Here is a 15,000-nt window from a genome sequence, read left to right on the forward strand (position 1 = left end):
AGGCACAGCAGCAGCAGCAAAAATAACCTGCCGCTCCATTGCCTGGCACAAGACAAGTGCAGAGGGGTGACTTGAGCAGCCACTGCTGGCGGAAAAAGCCTACTGCACCTGGTATTCCCAGGCGGTCTCCCATCCAAGTACTAACCAGGCCTGAGTCTGCTTAGCTTCCGAGATCAGACGAGATCGGGTGTTTTCAGACTAGTATGGCCGTAGGCGCTGGCCCCTCCCTTTTCTCCCTACTTCAAGGCGTGCTGGCCAGCCACATTTTCTTTGTTGCTCTTTCTCTTTATCCCCTTTGGCTTTTTTTTCTCTTTTCTCTTTGCTCTTCCTCCTCCGTGCGTGCTTCCCTCCCTCCGTCCCTCCAGCTGCCTTTCAGCCAGCCCTTGCCCACCAGGCTCCTGTAGTCTCCCACATCCCCACACAGGCCAACTGCAAGCCCTCCCCCTGCTTCATAGGGCCGCAGCCTGCATTCTCTCATCCTTCCACACTCCTCCACCCCTCCATTTCGGAATGCCAGGCACTGACCAGTGGGGTACCGCACGGATCAGTACTGGGACCGCAGCTTTTTACAATCTATCTTCAGGATATACAAGATGGTATTAGCAATAACATTCGCAAATTTCATCAGCTGGGTGGCAGGGTGAAATGTGATGAGGATGTTAGGAGATTACAGGGTGACCTGGACAAGTTAGGTGAGTGCTCAGATGCATGGCAGATGCACTTTCACGTGGATAAATGGATCCTTATCCACTTTGGTGGCAAGAACAGGAAGGCAGATTACCACCTAAGTGGAATCAATTTAGGTAAAGGGGCAGTACAGAGAGATCTGGGGGTTCTTGTACACCACTCAATGAAGGTAAGCATGCAGGTACAGCAGGTAGTGAAGAAGGCTAATAGCATGCTGGCCTTCATAACAAGAGGGATTGAGTATAGAAGCAAAGAGGTCCTTCTGCAGCTGTACAGGGCCCTGGTGAGACCACACCTGGAGTACTGTGTGCAGTTCTGGTCTCCAAATTTGAGGAGAGACATTCTGGCTATTGAGGGAATGCAGCGTAGGTTCACGAGGTCAATTCCTGGAATGGCGGGATTACCTTACACTGAAAGACTGGAGCGACTGGGCTTGTGTACCCTTGAGTTTAGAAGACTGAGAGGGGATCTGGTTGAGACATATAAGATGATCAAAGGATTGGACACTCTGGCGGCAGGCAACATGTTTCCGCTGCGGGGTGAGTGCCGAAACAGAGGACACAGCTTAAAAATACGGGGTGGACCATTTAGGACAGAGATGAGGAGAAACTTCTTCACCCAGAGAGTGGTGGCTGTGTGGAATGCTCTGCCCCAGAGGGCAGTGGAGGCCCAGTCTCTGGATTCATTTAAGAAAGAGTTGGATAGAGCTCTCAAGGATAGTGGAATCAAGGGTTATGGAGATAAGGCAGGAACAGGATACTGATTAAGGATGATCAGCCATGATCATATTGAATGGTGGTGCAGGCTGGAAGGGCAGAATGGCCAACTCCTGCACCTATTGTCTATTGTCCGCCTTTCCTGACTGCCACCCGCAGACAGCGTGCAGCCCCAATCCCTTTCTTTCCGCCTTTCTTGCTGATTTTGGCAGCGCTCCGCTCTCCTCCCCTCCGTGTCTCGTGCCTGCAGGAGACTGATGCCAGGCACAGCAGCAGCAGCAAAAATAACCTGCCGCTCCATTGCCTGGCACAAGACAAGTGCAGAGGGGTGACTTGAGCAGCCACTGCTGGCGGAAAAAGCCTACTGCACCTGGCATTCCCAGGCGGTCTCCCATCCAAGTACTAACCAGGCCGGAGTCTGCTTAGTTTCCGAGATCAGACGAGATCGGGCGTTTTCAGACTAGTATGGCCGTAGGCGCTGGCCCCTGCCTTTTCTCCCTACTTCAAGGCGTGCTGGCCAGCCACATTTTCTTTCTTGCTCTTTCTCTTTATCCCCTTTGGCTTTTTTTTCTCTTTTCTCTTTGCTCTTCCTCCTCCGTGCGTGCTTCCCTCCCTCCGTCCCTCCAGCTGCCTTTCAGCCAGCCCTTGCCCACCAGGCTCCTGTAGTCTCCCACATCCCCACACAGGCCAACTGCAAGCCCTCCCCCTGCTTCATAGGGCCGCAGCCTGCATTCTCTCATCCTTCCACACTCCTCCACCCCTCCATTTCGGAATGCCAGGCACTGACCAGTGGGGTACCGCACGGATCAGTACTGGGACCGCAGCTTTTTACAATCTATCTACAGGATATACAAGATGGTATTAGCAAAAACATTCGCAAATTTCATCAGCTGGGTGGCAGGGTGAAATGTGATGAGGATGTTAGGAGATTACAGGGTGACCTGGACAAGTTAGGTGAGTGCTCAGATGCATGGCAGATGCACTTTCACGTGGATAAATGGATCCTTATCCACTTTGGTGGCAAGAACAGGAAGGCAGATTACCACCTAAGTGGAATCAATTTAGGTAAAGGGGCAGTACAGAGAGATCTGGGGGTTCTTGTACACCACTCAATGAAGGTAAGCATGCAGGTACAGCAGGTAGTGAAGAAGGCTAATAGCATGCTGGCCTTCATAACAAGAGGGATTGAGTATAGAAGCAAAGAGGTCCTTCTGCAGCTGTACAGGGCCCTGGTGAGACCACACCTGGAGTACTGTGTGCAGTTCTGGTCTCCAAATTTGAGGAGAGACATTCTGGCTATTGAGGGAATGCAGCGTAGGTTCACGAGGTCAATTCCTGGAATGGCGGGATTACCTTACACTGAAAGACTGGAGCGACTGGGCTTGTGTACCCTTGAGTTTAGAAGACTGAGAGGGGATCTGGTTGAGACATATAAGATGATCAAAGGATTGGACACTCTGGCGGCAGGCAACATGTTTCCGCTGCGGGGTGAGTGCCGAAACAGAGGACACAGCTTAAAAATACGGGGTAGACCATTTAGGACAGAGATGAGGAGAAACTTCTTCACCCAGAGAGTGGTGGCTGTGTGGAATGCTCTGCCCCAGAGGGCAGTGGAGGCCCAGTCTCTGGATTCATTTAAGAAAGAGTTGGATAGAGCTCTCAAGGATAGTGGAATCAAGGGTTATGGAGATAAGGCAGGAACAGGATACTGATTAAGGATGATCAGCCATGATCATATTGAATGGTGGTGCAGGCTGGAAGGGCAGAATGGCCAACTCCTGCACCTATTGTCTATTGTCCGCCTTTCCTGACTGCCACCCGCAGACAGCGTGCAGCCCCAATCCCTTTCTTTCCGCCTTTCTTGCTGATTTTGGCAGCGCTCCGCTCTCCTCCCCTCCGTGTCTCGTGCCTGCAGGAGACTGATGCCAGGCACAGCAGCAGCAGCAGCAAAAATAACCTGCCGCTCCATTGCCTGGCACAAGACAAGTGCAGAGGGGTGACTTGAGCAGCCACTGCTGGCGGAAAAAGCCTACTGCACCTGGTATTCCCAGGCGGTCTCCCATCCAAGTACTAACCAGGCCTGAGTCTGCTTAGCTTCCGAGATCAGACGAGATCGGGCGTTTTCAGACTAGTATGGCCGTAGGCGCTGACCCCTGCCTTTTCTCCCTACTTCAAGGCGTGCTGGCCAGCCACATTTTCTTTCTTGCTCTTTCTCTTTATCCCCTTTGGCTTTTTTTTCTCTTTTCTCTTTGCTCTTCCTCCTCCGTGCGTGCTTCCCTCCCTCCGTCCCTCCAGCTGCCTTTCAGCCAGCCCTTGCCCACCAGGCTCCTGTAGTCTCCCACATCCCCACACAGGCCAACTGCAAGCCCTCCCCCTGCTTCATCGGGCCGCAGCCTGCATTCTCTCATCCTTCCACACTCCTCCACCCCTCCATTTCGGAATGCCAGGCACTGACCAGTGGGGTACCGCACGGATCAGTACTGGGACCGCAGCTTTTTACAATCTATCTTCAGGATATACAAGATGGTATTAGCAATAACATTCGCAAATTTCATCAGCTGGGTGGCAGGGTGAAATGTGATGAGGATGTTAGGAGATTACAGGGTGACCTGGACAAGTTAGGTGAGTGCTCAGATGCATGGCAGATGCACTTTCACGTGGATAAATGGATCCTTATCCACTTTGGTGGCAAGAACAGGAAGGCAGATTACCACCTAAGTGGAATCAATTTAGGTAAAGGGGCAGTACAGAGAGATCTGGGGGTTCTTGTACACCACTCAATGAAGGTAAGCATGCAGGTACAGCAGGTAGTGAAGAAGGCTAATAGCATGCTGGCCTTCATAACAAGAGGGATTGAGTATAGAAGCAAAGAGGTCCTTCTGCAGCTGTACAGGGCCCTGGTGAGACCACACCTGGAGTACTGTGTGCAGTTCTGGTCTCCAAATTTGAGGAGAGACATTCTGGCTATTGAGGGAATGCAGCGTAGGTTCACGAGGTCAATTCCTGGAATGGCGGGATTACCTTACACTGAAAGACTGGAGCGACTGGGCTTGTGTACCCTTGAGTTTAGAAGACTGAGAGGGGATCTGGTTGAGACATATAAGATGATCAAAGGATTGGACACTCTGGCGGCAGGCAACATGTTTCCGCTGCGGGGTGAGTGCCGAAACAGAGGACACAGCTTAAAAATACGGGGTAGACCATTTAGGACAGAGATGAGGAGAAACTTCTTCACCCAGAGAGTGGTGGCTGTGTGGAATGCTCTGCCCCAGAGGGCAGTGGAGGCCCAGTCTCTGGATTCATTTAAGAAAGAGTTGGATAGAGCTCTCAAGGATAGTGGAATCAAGGGTTATGGAGATAAGGCAGGAACAGGATACTGATTAAGGATGATCAGCCATGATCATATTGAATGGTGGTGCAGGCTGGAAGGGCAGAATGGCCAACTCCTGCACCTATTGTCTATTGTCCGCCTTTCCTGACTGCCACCCGCAGACAGCGTGCAGCCCCAATCCCTTTCTTTCCGCCTTTCTTGCTGATTTTGGCAGCGCTCCGCTCTCCTCCCCTCCGTGTCTCGTGCCTGCAGGAGACTGATGCCAGGCACAGCAGCAGCAGCAAAAATAACCTGCCGCTCCATTGCCTGGCACAAGACAAGTGCAGAGGGGTGACTTGAGCAGCCACTGCTGGCGGAAAAAGCCTACTGCACCTGGTATTCCCAGGCGGTCTCCCATCCAAGTACTAACTAGGCCTGAGTCTGCTTAGCTTCCGAGATCAGACGAGATCGGGCGTTTTCAGACTAGTATGGCCGTAGGCGCTGGCCCCTGCCTTTTCTCCCTACTTCAAGGCGTGCTGGCCAGCCACATTTTCTTTGTTGCTCTTTCTCTTTATCCCCTTTGGCTTTTTTTTCTCTTTTCTCTTTGCTCTTCCTCCTCCGTGCGTGCTTCCCTCCCTCCGTCCCTCCAGCTGCCTTTCAGCCAGCCCTTGCCCACCAGGCTCCTGTAGTCTCCCACATCCCCACACAGGCCAACTGCAAGCCCTCCCCCTGCTTCATAGGGCCGCAGCCTGCATTCTCTCATCCTTCCACACTCCTCCACCCCTCCATTTCGGAATGCCAGGCACTGACCAGTGGGGTACCGCACGGATCAGTACTGGGACCGCAGCTTTTTACAATCTATCTTCAGGATATACAAGATGGTATTAGCAATAACATTCGCAAATTTCATCAGCTGGGTGGCAGGGTGAAATGTGATGAGGATGTTAGGAGATTACAGGGTGACCTGGACAAGTTAGGTGAGTGCTCAGATGCATGGCAGATGCACTTTCACGTGGATAAATGGATCCTTATCCACTTTGGTGGCAAGAACAGGAAGGCAGATTACCACCTAAGTGGAATCAATTTAGGTAAAGGGGCAGTACAGAGAGATCTGGGGGTTCTTGTACACCACTCAATGAAGGTAAGCATGCAGGTACAGCAGGTAGTGAAGAAGGCTAATAGCATGCTGGCCTTCATAACAAGAGGGATTGAGTATAGAAGCAAAGAGGTCCTTCTGCAGCTGTACAGGGCCCTGGTGAGACCACACCTGGAGTACTGTGTGCAGTTCTGGTCTCCAAATTTGAGGAGAGACATTCTGGCTATTGAGGGAATGCAGCGTAGGTTCACAAGGTCAATTCCTGGAATGGCGGGATTACCTTACACTGAAAGACTGGAGCGACTGGGCTTGTGTACCCTTGAGTTTAGAAGACTGAGAGGGGATCTGGTTGAGACATATAAGATGATCAAAGGATTGGACACTCTGGCGGCAGGCAACATGTTTCCGCTGCGGGGTGAGTGCCGAAACAGAGGACACAGCTTAAAAATACGGGGTAGACCATTTAGGACAGAGATGAGGAGAAACTTCTTCACCCAGAGAGTGGTGGCTGTGTGGAATGCTCTGCCCCAGAGGGCAGTGGAGGCCCAGTCTCTGGATTCATTTAAGAAAGAGTTGGATAGAGCTCTCAAGGATAGTGGAATCAAGGGTTATGGAGATAAGGCAGGAACAGGATACTGATTAAGGATGATCAGCCATGATCATATTGAATGGTGGTGCAGGCTGGAAGGGCAGAATGGCCAACTCCTGCACCTATTGTCTATTGTCCGCCTTTCCTGACTGCCACCCGCAGACAGCGTGCAGCCCCAATCCCTTTCTTTCCGCCTTTCTTGCTGATTTTGGCAGCGCTCCGCTCTCCTCCCCTCCGTGTCTCGTGCCTGCAGGAGACTGATGCCAGGCACAGCAGCAGCAGCAAAAATAACCTGCCGCTCCATTGCCTGGCACAAGACAAGTGCAGAGGGGTGACTTGAGCAGACACTGCTGGCGGAAAAAGCCTACTGCACCTGGTATTCCCAGGCGGTCTCCCATCCAAGTACTAACCAGGCCTGAGTCTGGTTAGCTTCCGAGATCAGACGAGATCGGGCGTTTTCAGACTAGTATGGCCGTAGGCGCTGGCCCCTGCCTTTTCTCCCTACTTCAAGGCGTGCTGGCCAGCCACATTTTCTTTCTTGCTCTTTCTCTTTATCCCCTTTGGCTTTTTTTTCTCTTTTCTCTTTGCTCTTCCTCCTCCGTGCGTGCTTCCCTCCCTCCGTCCCTCCAGCTGCCTTTCAGCCAGCCCTTGCCCACCAGGCTCCTGTAGTCTCCCACATCCCCACACAGGCCAACTGCAAGCCCTCCCCCTGCTTCATAGGGCCGCAGCCTGCATTCTCTCATCCTTCCACACTCCTCCACCCCTCCATTTCGGAATGCCGGGCACTGACCAGTGGGGTACCGCACGGATCAGTACTGGGACCGCAGCTTTTTACAATCTATCTTCAGGATATACAAGATGGTATTAGCAATAACATTCGCAAATTTCATCAGCTGGGTGGCAGGGTGAAATGTGATGAGGATCTTAGGAGATTACAGGGTGACCTGGACAAGTTAGGTGAGTGCTCAGATGCATGGCAGATGCACTTTCACGTGGATAAATGGATCCTTATCCACTTTGGTGGCAAGAACAGGAAGGCAGATTACCACCTAAGTGGAATCAATTTAGGTAAAGGGGCAGTACAGAGAGATCTGGGGGTTCTTGTACACCACTCAATGAAGGTAAGCATGCAGGTACAGCAGGTAGTGAAGAAGGCTAATAGCATGCTGGCCTTCATAACAAGAGGGATTGAGTATAGAAGCAAAGAGGTCCTTCTGCAGCTGTACAGGGCCCTGGTGAGACCACACCTGGAGTACTGTGTGCAGTTCTGGTCTCCAAATTTGAGGAGAGACATTCTGGCTATTGAGGGAATGCAGCGTAGGTTCACGAGGTCAATTCCTGGAATGGCGGGATTACCTTACACTGAAAGACTGGAGCGACTGGGCTTGTGTACCCTTGAGTTTAGAAGACTGAGAGGGGATCTGGTTGAGACATATAAGATGATCAAAGGATTGGACACTCTGGCGGCAGGCAACATGTTTCCGCTGCGGGGTGAGTGCCGAAACAGAGGACACAGCTTAAAAATACGGGGTAGACCATTTAGGACAGAGATGAGGAGAAACTTCTTCACCCAGAGAGTGGTGGCTGTGTGGAATGCTCTGCCCCAGAGGGCAGTGGAGGCCCAGTCTCTGGATTCATTTAAGAAAGAGTTGGATAGAGCTCTCAAGGATAGTGGAATCAAGGGTTATGGAGATAAGGCAGGAACAGGATACTGATTAAGGATGATCAGCCATGATCATATTGAATGGTGGTGCAGGCTGGAAGGGCAGAATGGCCAACTCCTGCACCTATTGTCTATTGTCCGCCTTTCCTGACTGCCACCCGCAGACAGCGTGCAGCCCCAATCCCTTTCTTTCCGCCTTTCTTGCTGATTTTGGCAGCGCTCCGCTCTCCTCCCCTCCGTGTCTCGTGCCTGCAGGAGACTGATGCCAGGCACAGCAGCAGCAGCAGCAAAAATAACCTGCCGCTCCATTGCCTGGCACAAGACAAGTGCAGAGGGGTGACTTGAGCAGCCACTGCTGGCGGAAAAAGCCTACTGCACCTGGTATTCCCAGGCGGTCTCCCATCCAAGTACTAACCAGGCCTGAGTCTGGTTAGCTTCCGAGATCAGACGAGATCGGGCGTTTTCAGACTAGTATGGCCGTAGGCGCTGGCCCCTGCCTTTTCTCCCTACTTCAAGGCGTGCTGGCCAGCCACATTTTCTTTCTTGCTCTTTCTCTTTATCCCCTTTGGCTTTTTTTTCTCTTTTCTCTTTGCTCTTCCTCCTCCGTGCGTGCTTCCCTCCCTCCGTCCCTCCAGCTGCCTTTCAGCCAGCCCTTGCCCACCAGGCTCCTGTAGTCTCCCACATCCCCACACAGGCCAACTGCAAGCCCTCCCCCTGCTTCATAGGGCCGCAGCCTGCATTCTCTCATCCTTCCACACTCCTCCACCCCTCCATTTCGGAATGCCGGGCACTGACCAGTGGGGTACCGCACGGATCAGTACTGGGACCGCAGCTTTTTACAATCTATCTTCAGGATATACAAGATGGTATTAGCAATAACATTCGCAAATTTCATCAGCTGGGTGGCAGGGTGAAATGTGATGAGGATGTTAGGAGATTACAGGGTGACCTGGACAAGTTAGGTGAGTGCTCAGATGCATGGCAGATGCACTTTCACGTGGATAAATGGATCCTTATCCACTTTGGTGGCAAGAACAGGAAGGCAGATTACCACCTAAGTGGAATCAATTTAGGTAAAGGGGCAGTACAGAGAGATCTGGGGGTTCTTGTACACCACTCAATGAAGGTAAGCATGCAGGTACAGCAGGTAGTGAAGAAGGCTAATAGCATGCTGGCCTTCATAACAAGAGGGATTGAGTATAGAAGCAAAGAGGTCCTTCTGCAGCTGTACAGGGCCCTGGTGAGACCACACCTGGAGTACTGTGTGCAGTTCTGGTCTCCAAATTTGAGGAGAGACATTCTGGCTATTGAGGGAATGCAGCGTAGGTTCACGAGGTCAATTCCTGGAATGGCGGGATTACCTTACACTGAAAGACTGGAGCGACTGGGCTTGTGTACCCTTGAGTTTAGAAGACTGAGAGGGGATCTGGTTGAGACATATAAGATGATCAAAGGATTGGACACTCTGGCGGCAGGCAACATGTTTCCGCTGCGGGGTGAGTGCCGAAACAGAGGACACAGCTTAAAAATATGGGGTAGACCATTTAGGACAGAGATGAGGAGAAACTTCTTCACCCAGAGAGTGGTGGCTGTGTGGAATGCTCTGCCCCAGAGGGCAGTGGAGGCCCAGTCTCTGGATTCATTTAAGAAAGAGTTGGATAGAGCTCTCAAGGATAGTGGAATCAAGGGTTATGGAGATAAGGCAGGAACAGGATACTGATTAAGGATGATCAGCCATGATCATATTGAATGGTGGTGCAGGCTGGAAGGGCAGAATGGCCAACTCCTGCACCTATTGTCTATTGTCCGCCTTTCCTGACTGCCACCCGCAGACAGCGTGCAGCCCCAATCCCTTTCTTTCCGCCTTTCTTGCTGATTTTGGCAGCGCTCCGCTCTCCTCCCCTCCGTGTCTCGTGCCTGCAGGAGACTGATGCCAGGCACAGCAGCAGCAGCAAAAATAACCTGCCGCTCCATTGCCTGGCACAAGACAAGTGCAGAGGGGTGACTTGAGCAGCCACTGCTGGCGGAAAAAGCCTACTGCACCTGGTATTCCCAGGCGGTCTCCCATCCAAGTACTAACCAGGCCTGAGTCTGGTTAGCTTCCGAGATCAGACGAGATCGGGCGTTTTCAGACTAGTATGGCCGTAGGCGCTGGCCCCTGCCTTTTCTCCCTACTTCAAGGCGTGCTGGCCAGCCACATTTTCTTTCTTGCTCTTTCTCTTTATCCCCTTTGGCTTTTTTTTCTCTTTTCTCTTTGCTCTTCCTCCTCCGTGCGTGCTTCCCTCCCTCCGTCCCTCCAGCTGCCTTTCAGCCAGCCCTTGCCCACCAGGCTCCTGTAGTCTCCCACATCCCCACACAGGCCAACTGCAAGCCCTCCCCCTGCTTCATAGGGCCGCAGCCTGCATTCTCTCATCCTTCCACACTCCTCCACCCCTCCATTTCGGAATGCCGGGCACTGACCAGTGGGGTACCGCACGGATCAGTACTGGGACCGCAGCTTTTTACAATCTATCTTCAGGATATACAAGATGGTATTAGCAATAACATTCGCAAATTTCATCAGCTGGGTGGCAGGGTGAAATGTGATGAGGATGTTAGGAGATTACAGGGTGACCTGGACAAGTTAGGTGAGTGCTCAGATGCATGGCAGATGCACTTTCACGTGGATAAATGGATCCTTATCCACTTTGGTGGCAAGAACAGGAAGGCAGATTACCACCTAAGTGGAATCAATTTAGGTAAAGGGGCAGTACAGAGAGATCTGGGGGTTCTTGTACACCACTCAATGAAGGTAAGCATGCAGGTACAGCAGGTAGTGAAGAAGGCTAATAGCATGCTGGCCTTCATAACAAGAGGGATTGAGTATAGAAGCAAAGAGGTCCTTCTGCAGCTGTACAGGGCCCTGGTGAGACCACACCTGGAGTACTGTGTGCAGTTCTGGTCTCCAAATTTGAGGAGAGACATTCTGGCTATTGAGGGAATGCAGCGTAGGTTCACGAGGTCAATTCCTGGAATGGCGGGATTACCTTACACTGAAAGACTGGAGCGACTGGGCTTGTGTACCCTTGAGTTTAGAAGACTGAGAGGGGATCTGGTTGAGACATATAAGATGATCAAAGGATTGGACACTCTGGCGGCAGGCAACATGTTTCCGCTGCGGGGTGAGTGCCGAAACAGAGGACACAGCTTAAAAATACGGGGTAGACCATTTAGGACAGAGATGAGGAGAAACTTCTTCACCCAGAGAGTGGTGGCTGTGTGGAATGCTCTGCCCCAGAGGGCAGTGGAGGCCCAGTCTCTGGATTCATTTAAGAAAGAGTTGGATAGAGCTCTCAAGGATAGTGGAATCAAGGGTTATGGAGATAAGGCAGGAACAGGATACTGATTAAGGATGATCAGCCATGATCATATTGAATGGTGGTGCAGGCTGGAAGGGCAGAATGGCCAACTCCTGCACCTATTGTCTATTGTCCGCCTTTCCTGACTGCCACCCGCAGACAGCGTGCAGCCCCAATCCCTTTCTTTCCGCCTTTCTTGCTGATTTTGGCAGCGCTCCGCTCTCCTCCCCTCCGTGTCTCGTGCCTGCAGGAGACTGATGCCAGGCACAGCAGCAGCAGCAAAAATAACCTGCCGCTCCATTGCCTGGCACAAGACAAGTGCAGAGGGGTGACTTGAGCAGCCACTGCTGGCGGAAAAAGCCTACTGCACCTGGTATTCCCAGGCGGTCTCCCATCCAAGTACTAACCAGGCCTGAGTCTGGTTAGCTTCCGAGATCAGACGAGATCAGGCGTTTTCAGACTAGTATGGCCGTAGGCGCTGGCCCCTGCCTTTTCTCCCTACTTCAAGGCGTGCTGGCCAGCCACATTTTCTTTCTTGCTCTTTCTCTTTATCCCCTTTGGCTTTTTTTTCTCTTTTCTCTTTGCTCTTCCTCCTCCGTGCGTGCTTCCCTCCCTCCGTCCCTCCAGCTGCCTTTCAGCCAGCCCTTGCCCACCAGGCTCCTGTAGTCTCCCACATCCCCACACAGGCCAACTGCAAGCCCTCCCCCTGCTTCATAGGGCCGCAGCCTGCATTCTCTCATCCTTCCACACTCCTCCACCCCTCCATTTCGGAATGCCAGGCACTGACCAGTGGGGTACCGCACGGATCAGTACTGGGACCGCAGCTTTTTACAATCTATCTTCAGGATATACAAGATGGTATTAGCAATAACATTCGCAAATTTCATCAGCTGGGTGGCAGGGTGAAATGTGATGAGGATGTTAGGAGATTACAGGGTGACCTGGACAAGTTAGGTGAGTGCTCAGATGCATGGCAGATGCACTTTCACGTGGATAAATGGATCCTTATCCACTTTGGTGGCAAGAACAGGAAGGCAGATTACCACCTAAGTGGAATCAATTTAGGTAAAGGGGCAGTACAGAGAGATCTGGGGGTTCTTGTACACCACTCAATGAAGGTAAGCATGCAGGTACAGCAGGTAGTGAAGAAGGCTAATAGCATGCTGGCCTTCATAACAAGAGGGATTGAGTATAGAAGCAAAGAGGTTCTTCTGCAGCTGTACAGGGCCCTGGTGAGACCACACCTGGAGTACTGTGTGCAGTTCTGGTCTCCAAATTTGAGGAGAGACATTCTGGCTATTGAGGGAATGCAGCGTAGGTACACGAGGTCAATTCCTGGAATGGCGGGATTACCTTACACTGAAAGACTGGAGCGACTGGGCTTGTGTACCCTTGAGTTTAGAAGACTGAGAGGGGATCTGGTTGAGACATATAAGATGATCAAAGGATTGGACACTCTGGCGGCAGGCAACATGTTTCCGCTGCGGGGTGAGTGCCGAAACAGAGGACACAGCTTAAAAATACGGGGTAGACCATTTAGGACAGAGATGAGGAGAAACTTCTTCACCCAGAGAGTGGTGGCTGTGTGGAATGCTCTGCCCCAGAGGGCAGTGGAGGCCCAGTCTCTGGATTCATTTAAGAAAGAGTTGGATAGAGCTCTCAAGGATAGTGGAATCAAGGGTTATGGAGATAAGGCAGGAACAGGATACTGATTAAGGATGATCAGCCATGATCATATTGAATGGTGGTGCAGGCTGGAAGGGCAGAATGGCCAACTCCTGCACCTATTGTCTATTGTCCGCCTTTCCTGACTGCCACCCGCAGACAGCGTGCAGCCCCAATCCCTTTCTTTCCGCCTTTCTTGCTGATTTTGGCAGCGCTCCGCTCTCCTCCCCTCCGTGTCTCGTGCCTGCAGGAGACTGATGCCAGGCACAGCAGCAGCAGCAAAAATAACCTGCCGCTCCATTGCCTGGCACAAGACAAGTGCAGAGGGGTGACTTGAGCAGCCACTGCTGGCGGAAAAAGCCTACTGCACCTGGTATTCCCAGGCGGTCTCCCATCCCAGTACTAACCAGGCCTGAATCTGCTTAGTTTCCGAGATCAGACGAGATCGGGCGTTTTCAGACTAGTATGGCCGTAGGCACTGGCCCCTGCCTTTTCTCCCTACTTCAAGGCGTGCTGGCCAGCCACATTTTCTTTCTTGCTCTTTCTCTTTATCCCCTTTGGCTTTTTTTTCTCTTTTCTCTTTGCTCTTCCTCCTCCGTGCGTGCTTCCCTCCCTCCGTCCCTCCAGCTGCCTTTCAGCCAGCCCTTGCCCACCAGGCTCCTGTAGTCTCCCACATCCCCACACAGGCCAACTGCAAGCCCTCCCCCTGCTTCATAGGGCCGCAGCCTGCATTCTCTCATCCTTCCACACTCCTCCACCCCTCCATTTCGGAATGCCAGGCACTGACCAGTGGGGTACCGCACGGATCAGTACTGGGACCGCAGCTTTTTACAATCTATCTTCAGGATATACAAGATGGTATTAGCAATAACATTCGCAAATTTCATCAGCTGGGTGGCAGGGTGAAATGTGATGAGGATGTTAGGAGATTACAGGGTGACCTGGACAAGTTAGGTGAGTGCTCAGATGCATGGCAGATGCACTTTCACGTGGATAAATGGATCCTTATCCACTTTGGTGGCAAGAACAGGAAGGCAGATTACCACCTAAGTGGAATCAATTTAGGTAAAGGGGCAGTACAGAGAGATCTGGGGGTTCTTGTACACCACTCAATGAAGGTAAGCATGCAGGTACAGCAGGTAGTGAAGAAGGCTAATAGCATGCTGGCCTTCATAACAAGAGGGATTGAGTATAGAAGCAAAGAGGTTCTTCTGCAGCTGTACAGGGCCCTGGTGAGACCACACCTGGAGTACTGTGTGCAGTTCTGGTCTCCAAATTTGAGGAGAGACATTCTGGCTATTGAGGGAATGCAGCGTAGGTTCACGAGGTCAATTCCTGGAATGGCGGGATTACCTTACACTGAAAGACTGGAGCGACTGGGCTTGTGTACCCTTGAGTTTAGAAGACTGAGAGGGGATCTGGTTGAGACATATAAGATGATCAAAGGATTGGACACTCTGGCGGCAGGCAACATGTTTCCGCTGCGGGGTGAGTGCCGAAACAGAGGACACAGCTTAAAAATACGGGGTAGACCATTTAGGACAGAGATGAGGAGAAACTTCTTCACCCAGAGAGTGGTGGCTGTGTGGAATGCTCTGCCCCAGAGGGCAGTGGAGGCCCAGTCTCTGGATTCATTTAAGAAAGAGTTGGATAGAGCTCTCAAGGATAGTGGAATCAAGGGTTATGGAGATAAGGCAGGAACAGGATACTGATTAAGGATGATCAGCCATGATCATATTGAATGGTGGTGCAGGCTGGAAGGGCAGAATGGCCAACTCCTGCACCTATTGTCTATTGTCCGCCTTTCCTGACTGCCACCCGCAGACAGCGTGCAGCCCCAATCCCTTTCTTTCCGCCTTTCTTGCTGATTTTGGCAGCGCTCCGCTCTCCTCCCCTCCGTGTCTCGTGCCTGCAGGAGACTGATGCCAGGCACAGC

The 15,000-nt window shown here is 51.8% G+C and overlaps 8 non-coding genes and 1 pseudogene across 8 annotated transcripts; all 9 read right to left on the bottom strand.

Annotated features, from left to right (window-relative positions):
* Nucleotides 1-96: 96 nt before the first annotated feature.
* Nucleotides 97-215, bottom strand: LOC148151085 (5S ribosomal RNA). Its single transcript, XR_015756398.1, has one exon. It is a non-coding gene; the product is annotated as a 5S ribosomal RNA (ribosomal RNA).
* A 1,546-nt stretch (nt 216-1,761) lies between these two features.
* On the bottom strand, nt 1,762-1,880 carry LOC148151086 (5S ribosomal RNA; annotated as a pseudogene).
* A 1,549-nt stretch (nt 1,881-3,429) lies between these two features.
* Nucleotides 3,430-3,548, bottom strand: LOC148151087 (5S ribosomal RNA). The gene has a single exon (XR_015756430.1). It is a non-coding gene; the product is annotated as a 5S ribosomal RNA (ribosomal RNA).
* A 1,546-nt stretch (nt 3,549-5,094) lies between these two features.
* LOC148151088 (5S ribosomal RNA) lies at nt 5,095-5,213 on the bottom strand. Its single transcript, XR_015755678.1, has one exon. It is a non-coding gene; the product is annotated as a 5S ribosomal RNA (ribosomal RNA).
* Nucleotides 5,214-6,759: 1,546 nt separating this feature from the next.
* On the bottom strand, nt 6,760-6,878 carry LOC148151089 (5S ribosomal RNA). Its single transcript, XR_015755251.1, has one exon. It is a non-coding gene; the product is annotated as a 5S ribosomal RNA (ribosomal RNA).
* Nucleotides 6,879-8,427: 1,549 nt separating this feature from the next.
* On the bottom strand, nt 8,428-8,546 carry LOC148151090 (5S ribosomal RNA). Its single transcript, XR_015755254.1, has one exon. It is a non-coding gene; the product is annotated as a 5S ribosomal RNA (ribosomal RNA).
* A 1,546-nt stretch (nt 8,547-10,092) lies between these two features.
* On the bottom strand, nt 10,093-10,211 carry LOC148151091 (5S ribosomal RNA). Its single transcript, XR_015755266.1, has one exon. It is a non-coding gene; the product is annotated as a 5S ribosomal RNA (ribosomal RNA).
* A 1,546-nt stretch (nt 10,212-11,757) lies between these two features.
* Nucleotides 11,758-11,876, bottom strand: LOC148151092 (5S ribosomal RNA). The gene has a single exon (XR_015755845.1). It is a non-coding gene; the product is annotated as a 5S ribosomal RNA (ribosomal RNA).
* A 1,546-nt stretch (nt 11,877-13,422) lies between these two features.
* Nucleotides 13,423-13,541, bottom strand: LOC148151093 (5S ribosomal RNA). Its single transcript, XR_015755993.1, has one exon. It is a non-coding gene; the product is annotated as a 5S ribosomal RNA (ribosomal RNA).
* Nucleotides 13,542-15,000: the final 1,459 nt, after the last annotated feature.

This window comes from Chiloscyllium plagiosum, unplaced genomic scaffold, assembly GCF_037043375.1.
Source record: "Chiloscyllium plagiosum isolate Xiang-an unplaced genomic scaffold, Cpla_swu_hap1 HiC_scaffold_3, whole genome shotgun sequence".
Lineage (NCBI taxonomy): Eukaryota > Metazoa > Chordata > Chondrichthyes > Orectolobiformes > Hemiscylliidae > Chiloscyllium > Chiloscyllium plagiosum.